The sequence below is a fragment of the Pseudophryne corroboree genome, unplaced genomic scaffold (genome assembly GCF_028390025.1).
Source record: "Pseudophryne corroboree isolate aPseCor3 unplaced genomic scaffold, aPseCor3.hap2 scaffold_1303, whole genome shotgun sequence".
Taxonomy (NCBI): domain Eukaryota; kingdom Metazoa; phylum Chordata; class Amphibia; order Anura; family Myobatrachidae; genus Pseudophryne; species Pseudophryne corroboree.
The window spans coordinates 142144-153918 of NW_026967929.1; the positions used below are offsets into that span (position 1 = coordinate 142144).

General features: G+C 35.6%; 3 non-coding genes across 3 annotated transcripts; all 3 read right to left on the minus strand.

Moving 5' to 3' along the window:
- Window positions 1–3061: 3061 nt before the first annotated feature.
- On the minus strand, window positions 3062–3154 carry TRNAI-UAU (transfer RNA isoleucine (anticodon UAU)). Its single transcript is given in 2 exon segments — window positions 3062–3097; window positions 3117–3154. It is a non-coding gene; the product is annotated as a tRNA-Ile (tRNA).
- Window positions 3155–9367: 6213 nt separating this feature from the next.
- Window positions 9368–9460, minus strand: TRNAI-UAU (transfer RNA isoleucine (anticodon UAU)). Its single transcript is given in 2 exon segments — window positions 9368–9403; window positions 9423–9460. It is a non-coding gene; the product is annotated as a tRNA-Ile (tRNA).
- An 810-nt stretch (window positions 9461–10270) lies between these two features.
- Window positions 10271–10363, minus strand: TRNAI-UAU (transfer RNA isoleucine (anticodon UAU)). Its single transcript is given in 2 exon segments — window positions 10271–10306; window positions 10326–10363. It is a non-coding gene; the product is annotated as a tRNA-Ile (tRNA).
- Between the last annotated feature and the right edge of the window lie 1412 nt (window positions 10364–11775).

Here is an 11775-nt window from a genome sequence, read left to right on the forward strand (position 1 = left end):
TACTGTGTTCTTTGCATTACCAAGTCCAGCAAGAAATGTGCTGGTACTATCCAGAGCTGTCAGTATGGATTATCATGCTATATTGCAGAAAATCAATTTGATGCAACTGCTTTACCAACAGTATGTTAATCTTTTCCATTGCTGTTTTGTTGGCTGACTGAAGGAAGATATGCAGTGCATTTGAACCAAAGCAGATGTGTGCTGACAACTTAAATGCACAATCATGTTTGTGTTTTTTCTTTCTTTCTTCCATCCTTTGTAATATCATATTAAATATTAAGGTAGCAGTTTATAATCAATGACTAATGACATAAGTAAAGGAAAAAAAAAACAGTACACAAAGATGCTCCAGGTGAGGCTTGAACTCACAACCTCGGCTTTGCTCAACAGATCCTGTTTTATAAGTACTGCGCGCTGACCAATTGCGCCACTGGAGCTCTTTGCAGCATTAATTGGTTATGCTAGATGTGGATTTTATTCAATACAATCAGTACAGTCATAAGAATTGAAAAAGAAAATAATTTTTGGTGATGAATGATGAGCAACAAAGGAACATGCATGCCAGATGGCACTTGAATAAGCTGTCCACGGTGATAGAAAAGGTTTAAAAAACAACAACAACAACAACAATGTTATCATAATTAATGTCATATTTTAGCTTCTGTGGTCACTTTTTACAAGCTAAACACTGCAAGACTGTTTTACAGTTGAAGCAAGGATAAAATATCAACTCTACTGATGAGACACTTGCTGTAATGACTTCCAACTCAGACGGGACTTAAACCCACAACCACTGGCTTAGGAGAACAGTGCCTTATCCATTATGCCAGTGGTGCTTACTGATGTCCTTATTTAAGACTGATAGGTTTTTAATAGTCAATTATTTATTTTTTTTAAAAATATGAAGCTTTTTACTGTGTTCTTTGCATTACCAAGTCCAGCAAGAAATGTGCTGGTATTATCCAGAGCTGTCAGTATGGATTATCATGCTATATTGCAGAAAATCAATTTGATGCAACTGCTTTACCAACAGTATGTTAATCTTTTCCATTGCTGTTTTGTTGGCTGACTGAAGGAAGATATGCAGTGCATTTAAACCAAAGCAGATGTGTGCTGACAACTTAAATGCACTATCATGTTTGTGTTTTTTCTTTCTTTCTTCCATCCTTTGTAATATCATATTAAATATTAAGGTAGCAGTTTATAATCAATGACTAATGACATAAGAAAAGGAAAAAAACAGTATACAAAGAAGCTCCAGGTGAGGCTCGAACTCACAACCTCAGCATTGCTCAACAGATACTGTCTTATAAGTACCACGCGCTGACCAATTGCACCACTGGAGCACTTTGCAGCATTGTCTGGTTATGCTAGATGTGGATTTTATTTAATACAATCAGTACAGTCATAAGAATTGAAAAAAAAAATCAGTTTTGGTGATGAATGATGAGCAACAAAGGAACATGCATGCCAGATGGCACTTGAATAAGCTGTCCACTGTGATAGAAAAGGTTTAAAAAACAACAACAACAATTTTATCATAATTAATGTCATATTTTAGCTTCTGTGGTCACTTTTTACAAGCTAAACACTGCAATACTGTTTTACAGTTGAAGCAAGGATAAAATATCAACTCTAGTGATGAGACACTTGCTGTAATGACTTCCAACTCAGATGGGACTTAAACCCACAACCACTGGCTTAGGAGAACAGTGCCTTATCCATTATTCCAGTGGTGCTTACTGATGTCCTTATTTAAGACTGTTAGGTTTTTAATAGTCAATTATTTTTTTTTTTAAAAAAGTGAAGCTGTTTACTGTGTTCTTTGCATTACCAAGTCCAGCAAGAAATGTGCTGGTACTATCCAGAGCTGTCAGTATGGATTATCTTGCTATATTGCAGAAAATCAATTTGATGCAACTGCTTTACCAACAGTATGTTATTCTTTTCCATTGCTGTTTTGTTGGCTGACTGAAGGAAGATATGCAGTGCATTTGAACCAAAGCAGATGTGTGCTGACAACTTAAATGCACAATCATGTTTGTGTTTTTTCTTTCTTTCTTCCATCCTTTGTAATATCATATTAAATATTAAGGTAGCAGTTTATAATCAATGACTAATGAAATAAAAAAAGGAAAAAAAAAACATTATACAAAGCTGCTCCAAGTGAGGCTTGAACTCACAACCTCGGCAATGCTCAACAGATACTGTCTTATAAGTACCGCGCGCTGACCAATTTCGCCACTGGAGCACTTTGCAGCCTTAATTGGTTATGCTAGATGTGGATTTTATTCAATACAATCAGTACAGTCATAAGAATTGAAAAAGAAAATAATTTTTGGTGATGAATGATGAGCAACAAAGGAACATGCATGCCAGATGGCACTTGAATAAGCTGTCCACTGTGATAGAAAAGGTTTAAAAAACAACAACAACAATGTTATCCTAATTAATGTCATATTTTAGCTACTGTGGTCATTTTTTACAAGCTAAACAGTGCAAGACTGTTTTACAGTTGAAGCAAGGATAAAATATCAACTCTACTGATGAGACACTTGCTGTAATGACTTCCAACTCAGACGGGACTTAAACCCACAAACACTGGCTTAGGAGAACAGTGCCTTATCCATTATGCCAGTGGTGCTTACTGATGTCCTTATTTAAGACTGATAGGTTTTTAATAGTCAATTATTTATTTTTGAAAAAAAGTGAAGCTGTTTACTGTGTTCTTTGCATTACCAAGTCCAGCAAGAAATGTGCTGGTACTATCCAGAGCTGTCAGTATGGATTATCATGCTATATTGCAGAAAATCAATTTGATGCAACTGCTTTACCAACAGTATGTTAATCTTTTCCATTGCTGTTTTGTTGGCTGACTGAAGGAAGATATGCAGTGCATTTGAACCAAAGCAGATGTGTGCTGACAAATTAAATGCACAATCATGTTTGTGTTTTTTCTTTCTTTCTTCCATCCTTTGTAATATCATATTAAATATTAAGGTAGCAGTTTATAATCAATGACTAATGACATAAGAAAAGGAAAAAAAACAGTATACAAAAATGCTCCAGGTGAGGCTTGAACTCACAACCTCGGCATTGCTCAACAGATACTGTCTTATAAGTACCGTGCGCTGACCAATTGCGCCACTGGAGCGCTTTGCAACATTGATTTGTTATGCTAGATGTGGATTTTATTCAATGCAATCAGTACAGTCATAAGAATTGAAAAAGAAAATCATTTTTGGTGATGAATGATGAGCAACAAAGGAACATGCATGCCAGATGGTACTTAAATAAGATGTCCACGGTGATAGAAAATGTTTAAAAAAAACAACAACAATGTTATCATAATAAATGTCATATTTTAGCTTCTGTGGTCATTTTTTGCAAGCTAAACACTGCAAGACTGTTTTACAGTCGAAGCAAGGATAAAATATCAATTCTAGTGATGAGACACTTGCTGTAATGACTTCCACCCCATATGGAACTTGGACCCCTGTCTTAGGAGGGCAGTGACTTATCCATTATGCCAGTGGTGCTTACTGATGTTCTTATTTAAGACTGTTAGGTTTTTAATAGTCAATTATTTATTTTTGAGGAAAAAGTGAAGCTGTTTACTGTGTTCTTTGCATTACCAAGTCCAGCAAGAAATGTGCTGGTACTATCCAGAGCTGTCAGTATGGATTATCATGCTATATTGCAGAAAATCAATTTGATGCAACTGCTTTACCAACAGTATGTTAATCTTTTCCATTGCTGTTTTGTTGGCTGACTGAAGGAAGATATGCAGTGCATTTGAACCAAAGCAGATGTGTGCTGACAACTTAAATGCACAATCATGTTTGTGTTTTTTCTTTCTTTCTTCCATCCTTTGTAATATCATATTAAATATTAAGGTAGCAGTTTATAATCAATGACTAATGACATAAGTAAAGGAAAAAAAAAACAGTACACAAAGATGCTCCAGGTGAGGCTTGAACTCACAACCTCGGCTTTGCTCAACAGATCCTGTTTTATAAGTACTGCGCGCTGACCAATTGCGCCACTGGAGCTCTTTGCAGCATTAATTGGTTATGCTAGATGTGGATTTTATTCAATACAATCAGTACAGTCATAAGAATTGAAAAAGAAAATAATTTTTGGTGATGAATGATGAGCAACAAAGGAACATGCATGCCAGATGGCACTTGAATAAGCTGTCCACGGTGATAGAAAAGGTTTAAAAAACAACAACAACAACAACAATGTTATCATAATTAATGTCATATTTTAGCTTCTGTGGTCACTTTTTACAAGCTAAACACTGCAAGACTGTTTTACAGTTGAAGCAAGGATAAAATATCAACTCTACTGATGAGACACTTGCTGTAATGACTTCCAACTCAGACGGGACTTAAACCCACAACCACTGGCTTAGGAGAACAGTGCCTTATCCATTATGCCAGTGGTGCTTACTGATGTCCTTATTTAAGACTGATAGGTTTTTAATAGTCAATTATTTATTTTTTTTAAAAATATGAAGCTTTTTACTGTGTTCTTTGCATTACCAAGTCCAGCAAGAAATGTGCTGGTATTATCCAGAGCTGTCAGTATGGATTATCATGCTATATTGCAGAAAATCAATTTGATGCAACTGCTTTACCAACAGTATGTTAATCTTTTCCATTGCTGTTTTGTTGGCTGACTGAAGGAAGATATGCAGTGCATTTAAACCAAAGCAGATGTGTGCTGACAACTTAAATGCACTATCATGTTTGTGTTTTTTCTTTCTTTCTTCCATCCTTTGTAATATCATATTAAATATTAAGGTAGCAGTTTATAATCAATGACTAATGACATAAGAAAAGGAAAAAAACAGTATACAAAGAAGCTCCAGGTGAGGCTCGAACTCACAACCTCAGCATTGCTCAACAGATACTGTCTTATAAGTACCACGCGCTGACCAATTGCACCACTGGAGCACTTTGCAGCATTGTCTGGTTATGCTAGATGTGGATTTTATTTAATACAATCAGTACAGTCATAAGAATTGAAAAAAAAAATCAGTTTTGGTGATGAATGATGAGCAACAAAGGAACATGCATGCCAGATGGCACTTGAATAAGCTGTCCACTGTGATAGAAAAGGTTTAAAAAACAACAACAACAATTTTATCATAATTAATGTCATATTTTAGCTTCTGTGGTCACTTTTTACAAGCTAAACACTGCAATACTGTTTTACAGTTGAAGCAAGGATAAAATATCAACTCTAGTGATGAGACACTTGCTGTAATGACTTCCAACTCAGATGGGACTTAAACCCACAACCACTGGCTTAGGAGAACAGTGCCTTATCCATTATTCCAGTGGTGCTTACTGATGTCCTTATTTAAGACTGTTAGGTTTTTAATAGTCAATTATTTATTTTTTTAAAAAAGTGAAGCTGTTTACTGTGTTCTTTGCATTACCAAGTCCAGCAAGAAATGTGCTGGTACTATCCAGAGCTGTCAGTATGGATTATCTTGCTATATTGCAGAAAATCAATTTGATGCAACTGCTTTACCAACAGTATGTTATTCTTTTCCATTGCTGTTTTGTTGGCTGACTGAAGGAAGATATGCAGTGCATTTGAACCAAAGCAGATGTGTGCTGACAACTTAAATGCACAATCATGTTTGTGTGTTTTCTTTCTTTCTTCCATCCTTTGTAATATCATATTAAATATTAAGGCTACCAGTTTATAATCAATGACTAATGACATAAGAAAAGGAAAAAAAACAGTATACAAAGATTCTCCAGGTGAGGCTTGAACTCACAACCTTGGCATTGTTCAACAGATACTGTCTTATAAGTACCGCGCGCTGACCAATTGCGCCACTGGAGCGCTTTGCAACATTGGTTGGTTATGCTAGATGTGGATTTTATTCAATGCAATCAGTACAGTCATAAGAATTGAAAAAGAAAATCATTTTTGGTGATGAATGATGAGCAACAAAGGAACATGCATGCCAGATGGCACTTGAATAAGCTGTCCACTGTGATAGAAAAGGTTTAAAAAACAACAACAACAATTTTATCATAATTAATGTCATATTTTAGCTTCTGTGGTCACTTTTTACAATCTAAACACTGCAATACTGTTTTACAGTTGAAGCAAGGATAAAATATCAACTCTAGTGATGAGACACTTGCTGTAATGACTTCCAACTCAGAAGGGACTTAAACCCACAACCACTGGCTTAGGAGAGCAGTGCCTTATCCATTATTCCAGTGGTGCTTACTGATGTCCTTATTTAAGACTGTTAGGTTTTTAATAGTCAATTATTTATTTTTTTAAAAAAGTGAAGCTGTTTACTGTGTTCTTTGCATTACCAAGTCCAGCAAGAAATGTGCTGGTACTATCCAGAGCTGTCAGTATGGATTATCTTGCTATATTGCAGAAAATCAATTTGATGCAACTGCTTTACCAACAGTATGTTATTCTTTTCCATTGCTGTTTTGTTGGCTGACTGAAGGAAGATATGCAGTGCATTTGAACCAAAGCAGATGTGTGCTGACAACTTAAATGCACAATCATGTTTGTGTGTTTTCTTTCTTTCTTCCATCCTTTGTAATATCATGTTAAATATTAAGGCTACCAGTTTATAATCAATGACTAATGACATAAGAAAAGGAAAAAAAACAGTATACAAAGATTCTCCAGGTGAGGCTTGAACTCACAACCTTGGCATTGTTCAACAGATACTGTCTTATAAGTACCGCGCGCTGACCAATTGCGCCACTGGAGCGCTTTGCAACATTGGTTGGTTATGCTAGATGTGGATTTTATTCAATGCAATCAGTACAGTCATAAGAATTGAAAAAGAAAATCATTTTTGGTGATGAATGATGAGCAACAAAGGAACATGCATGCCAGATGGTACTTAAATAAGATGTCCACGGTGATAGAAAATGTTTAAAAAAAACAACAACAATGTTATCATAATAAATGTCATATTTTAGCTTCTGTGGTCATTTTTTGCAAGATAAACACTGCAAGACTGTTTTACAGTCGAAGCAAGGATAAAATATCAATTCTAGTGATGAGACACTTGCTGTAATGACTTCCACCCCATATGGAACTTGGACCCCTGTCTTAGGAGGGCAGTGACTTATCCATTATGCCAGTCTTATTTAAGACTGTTAGGTTTTTAATAGTCAATTATTTATTTTTGAGGAAAAAGTGAAGCTGTTTACTGTGTTCTTTGCATTACCAAGTCCAGCAAGAAATGTGCTGGTACTATCCAGAGCTGTCAGTATGGATTATCATGCTATATTGCAGAAAATCAATTTGATGCAACTGCTTTACCAACAGTATGTTAATCTTTTCCATTGCTGTTTTGTTGGCTGACTGAAGGAAGATATGCAGTGCATTTGAACCAAAGCAGATGTGTGCTGACAACTTAAATGCACAATCATGTTTGTGTTTTTTCTTTCTTTCTTCCATCCTTTGTAATATCATATTAAATATTAAGGTAGCAGTTTATAATCAATGACTAATGACATAAGTAAAGGAAAAAAAAAACAGTACACAAAGATGCTCCAAGTGAGGCTTGAACTCACAACCTTGGCATTGCTCAACAGATACTGTCTTATAAGTTTTGCGCGCTGACCAATTGCGCCACTGGAGCATTTTGCAGCATTAATTGGTTATGCTAGATGTGGATTTTATTCAATACAATCAGTACATTCATAAGAATTGAAAAAGAAAATCATTTTCAGTGATGAATGATGAGCAACAAAGGAACATGCATGCCAGATGGCACTTGAATAAGCTGTCCACGGTGATAGAAAAGGTTTAAAAAACAACAACAACAATGTTATCATAATAAATGTCATATTTTAGCTTATGTGGTCATTTTTTACAAGCTAAACACTGCAAGACTGTTTTACAGTTGAAGCAAAGATAAAATATCAACTCTAGTGATGAGACACTTGCTGTAATGACTTCCAACTCAGACGGGACTTAAACCCACAAACACTGGCTTAGGAGAACAGTGCCTTATCCATTATGCCAGTGGTGCTTACTGATGTCCTTATTTAAGACTGATAGGTTTTTAATAGTCAATTATTTATTTTTGAAAAAAAGTGAAGCTGTTTACTGTGTTCTTTGCATTACCAAGTCCAGCAAGAAATGTGCTGGTACTATCCAGAGCTGTCAGTATGGATTATCATGCTATATTGCAGAAAATCAATTTGATGCAACTGCTTTACCAACAGTATGTTAATCTTTTCCATTGCTGTTTTGTTGGCTGACTGAAGGAAGATATGCAGTGCATTTGAACCAAAGCAGATGTGTGCTGACAACTTAAATGCTCAATCATGCTTGTGTGTTTTCTTTCTTTCTTCCATCCTTTGTAATATCATATTAAATATTAAGGTAGCAGTTTATAATCAATGACTAATGACATAAGAAAAGGAAAAAAACCAGTAAAACCTCCAGGTGAGACTTGAACTCACAACCTCGGCATTGCTCAACAGATACTGTCTTATAAGTACCGTGCGCTGACCAATTGCGCCACTGGAGCTCTTTGCAGCATTAATTGGTTATGCTAGATGTGGATTTTATTCAATACAATCAGTACAGTCATAAGAATTGAAAAAGAAAATCATTTTTGGTGATGAATGATGAGCAACAAAGGAACATGCATGCCAGATGGCACTTGAATAAGCTGTCCACGGTGATAGAAAAGGTTTAAAAAACAACAACAACAACAACAACAATGTTATCATAATTAATGTCATATTTTAGCTTCTGTGGTCACTTTTTACAAGCTAAACACTGCAAGACTGTTTTACAGTTGAAGCAAGGATAAAATATCAACTCTACTGATGAGACACTTGCTGTAATGACTTCCAACTCAGACGGGACTTAAACCCACAACCACTGGCTTAGGAGAACAGTGCCTTATCCATTATGCCAGTGGTGCTTACTGATGTCCTTATTTAAGACTGTTAGGTTTTTAATAGTCAATTATTTATTTTTGAAAAAAATTTAAGCTGTTTACTGTGTTCTTTGCATTACCAAGTCCAGCAAGAAATGTGCTGGTACTATCCAGAGCTGTCAGTATGGATTATCATGCTATATTGCAGAAAATCAATTTGATGCTACTGCTTTACCAACAGCATGTTAATCTTTTCCATTGCTGTTTTGTTTGCTGACTGAAGGAAGATATGCAGTGCATTTGAACCAAAGCAGATGTGTGCTGACAACTTAAATGCACAATCATGTTTGCGTTTTTTCTTTCTTTCTTCCATCCTTTGTAATATCATATTAAATATTAAGGTAGCAGTTTATAATCAATGACTAATGACATAAGAAAAGGAAAAAAAACAGTATACAAAGATGCTCCAGGTGAGGCTTGAACTCACAACCTCGGCATTGCTCAACAGATACTGTCTTATAAGTACCGCGCGCTGACCAATTGCGCCACTGGAGCACTTTGCAGCATTAAGTGGTAATGCTAGATGTGGATTTTATTCAATACAATCAGTACAGTCATAAGAATTGAAAAAGAAAATCATTTTTGGTGATGAATGATGAGCAACAAAGGAACATGCATGCCAGATGGCACTTGAATAAGCTGTCCACAGTGATAGAAAAGGTTTAAAAAACAACAACAACAATGTTATCATAATTAATGTCATATTTTAGCTTCTGTGGTCACTTTTTACAAGCTAAACACTGCAAGACTGTTTTACAGTTGAAGCAAGGATAAAATATCAACTCTACTGATGAGACACTTGCTATAATGACTTCCAACTCAGACGGGACTTAAACCCACAACCACTGGCTTAGGAGAACAGTGCCTTATCCATTATGCCAGTGGTGCTTACTGATGTCCTTATTTAAGACTGATAGGTTTTTAATAGTCAATTATTTATTTTTTGAAAAAATATGAAGCTGTTTACTGTGTTCTTTGCATTACCAAGTCCAGCAAGAAATGTGCTGGTATTATCCAGAGCTGTCAGTATGGATTATCATGCTATATTGCAGAAAATCAATTTGATGCAACTGCTTTACCAACAGTATGTTAATCTTTTCCATTGCTGTTTTGTTGGCTGACTGAAGGAAGATATGCAGTGCATTTAAACCAAAGCAGATGTGTGCTGACAACTTAAATGCACTATCATGTTTGTGTTTTTTCTTTCTTTCTTCCATCCTTTGTAATATCATATTAAATATTAAGGTAGCAGTTTATAATCAATGACTAATGACATAAGAAAAGGAAAAAAACAGTATACAAAGAAGCTCCAGGTGAGGCTCGAACTCACAACCTCAGCATTGCTCAACAGATACTGTCTTATAAGTACCACGCGCTGACCAATTGCGCCACTGGAGCACTTTGCAGCATTGTCTGGTTATGCTAGATGTGGATTTTATTTAATACAATCAGTACAGTCATAAGAATTGAAAAAAAAAATCAGTTTTGGTGATGAATGATGAGCAACAAAGGAACATGCATGCCAGATGGCACTTGAATAAGCTGTCCACTGTGATAGAAAAGGTTTAAAAAACAACAACAACAATTTTATCATAATTAATGTCATATTTTAGCTTCTGTGGTCACTTTTTACAAGCTAAACACTGCAATACTGTTTTACAGTTGAAGCAAGGATAAAATATCAACTCTAGTGATGAGACACTTGCTGTAATGACTTCCAACTCAGATGGGACTTAAACCCACAACCACTGGCTTAGGAGAACAGTGCCTTATCCATTATTCCAGTGGTGCTTACTGATGTCCTTATTTAAGACTGTTAGGTTTTTAATAGTCAATTATTTATTTTTTTAAAAAAGTGAAGCTGTTTACTGTGTTCTTTGCATTACCAAGTCCAGCAAGAAATGTGCTGGTACTATCCAGAGCTGTCAGTATGGATTATCTTGCTATATTGCAGAAAATCAATTTGATGCAACTGCTTTACCAACAGTATGTTATTCTTTTCCATTGCTGTTTTGTTGGCTGACTGAAGGAAGATATGCAGTGCATTTGAACCAAAGCAGATGTGTGCTGACAACTTCAATGCACAATCATGTTTGTGTGTTTTCTTTCTTTCTTCCATCCTTTGTAATATCATATTAAATATTAAGGCTACCAGTTTATAATCAATGACTAATGACATAAGAAAAGGAAAAAAAACAGTATACAAAGATTCTCCAGGTGAGGCTTGAACTCACAACCTTGGCATTGTTCAACAGATACTGTCTTATAAGTACCGCGCGCTGACCAATTGCGCCACTGGAGCGCTTTGCAACATTGGTTGGTTATGCTAGATGTGGATTTTATTCAATGCAATCAGTACAGTCATAAGAATTGAAAAAGAAAATCATTTTTGGTGATGAATGATGAGCAACAAAGGAACATGCATGCCAGATGGCACTTGAATAAGCTGTCCACTGTGATAGAAAAGGTTTAAAAAACAACAACAACAATTTTATCATAATTAATGTCATATTTTAGCTTCTGTGGTCACTTTTTACAAGCTAAACACTGCAATACTGTTTTACAGTTGAAGCAAGGATAAAATATCAACTCTAGTGATGAGACACTTGCTGTAATGACTTCCAACTCAGAAGGGACTTAAACCCACAACCACTGGCTTAGGAGAGCAGTGCCTTATCCATTATTCCAGTGGTGCTTACTGATGTCCTTATTTAAGACTGTTAGGTTTTTAATAGTCAATTATTTATTTATTTTAAAAAGTGAAGCTGTTTACTGTGTTCTTTGCATTACCAAGTCCAGCAAGAAATGTG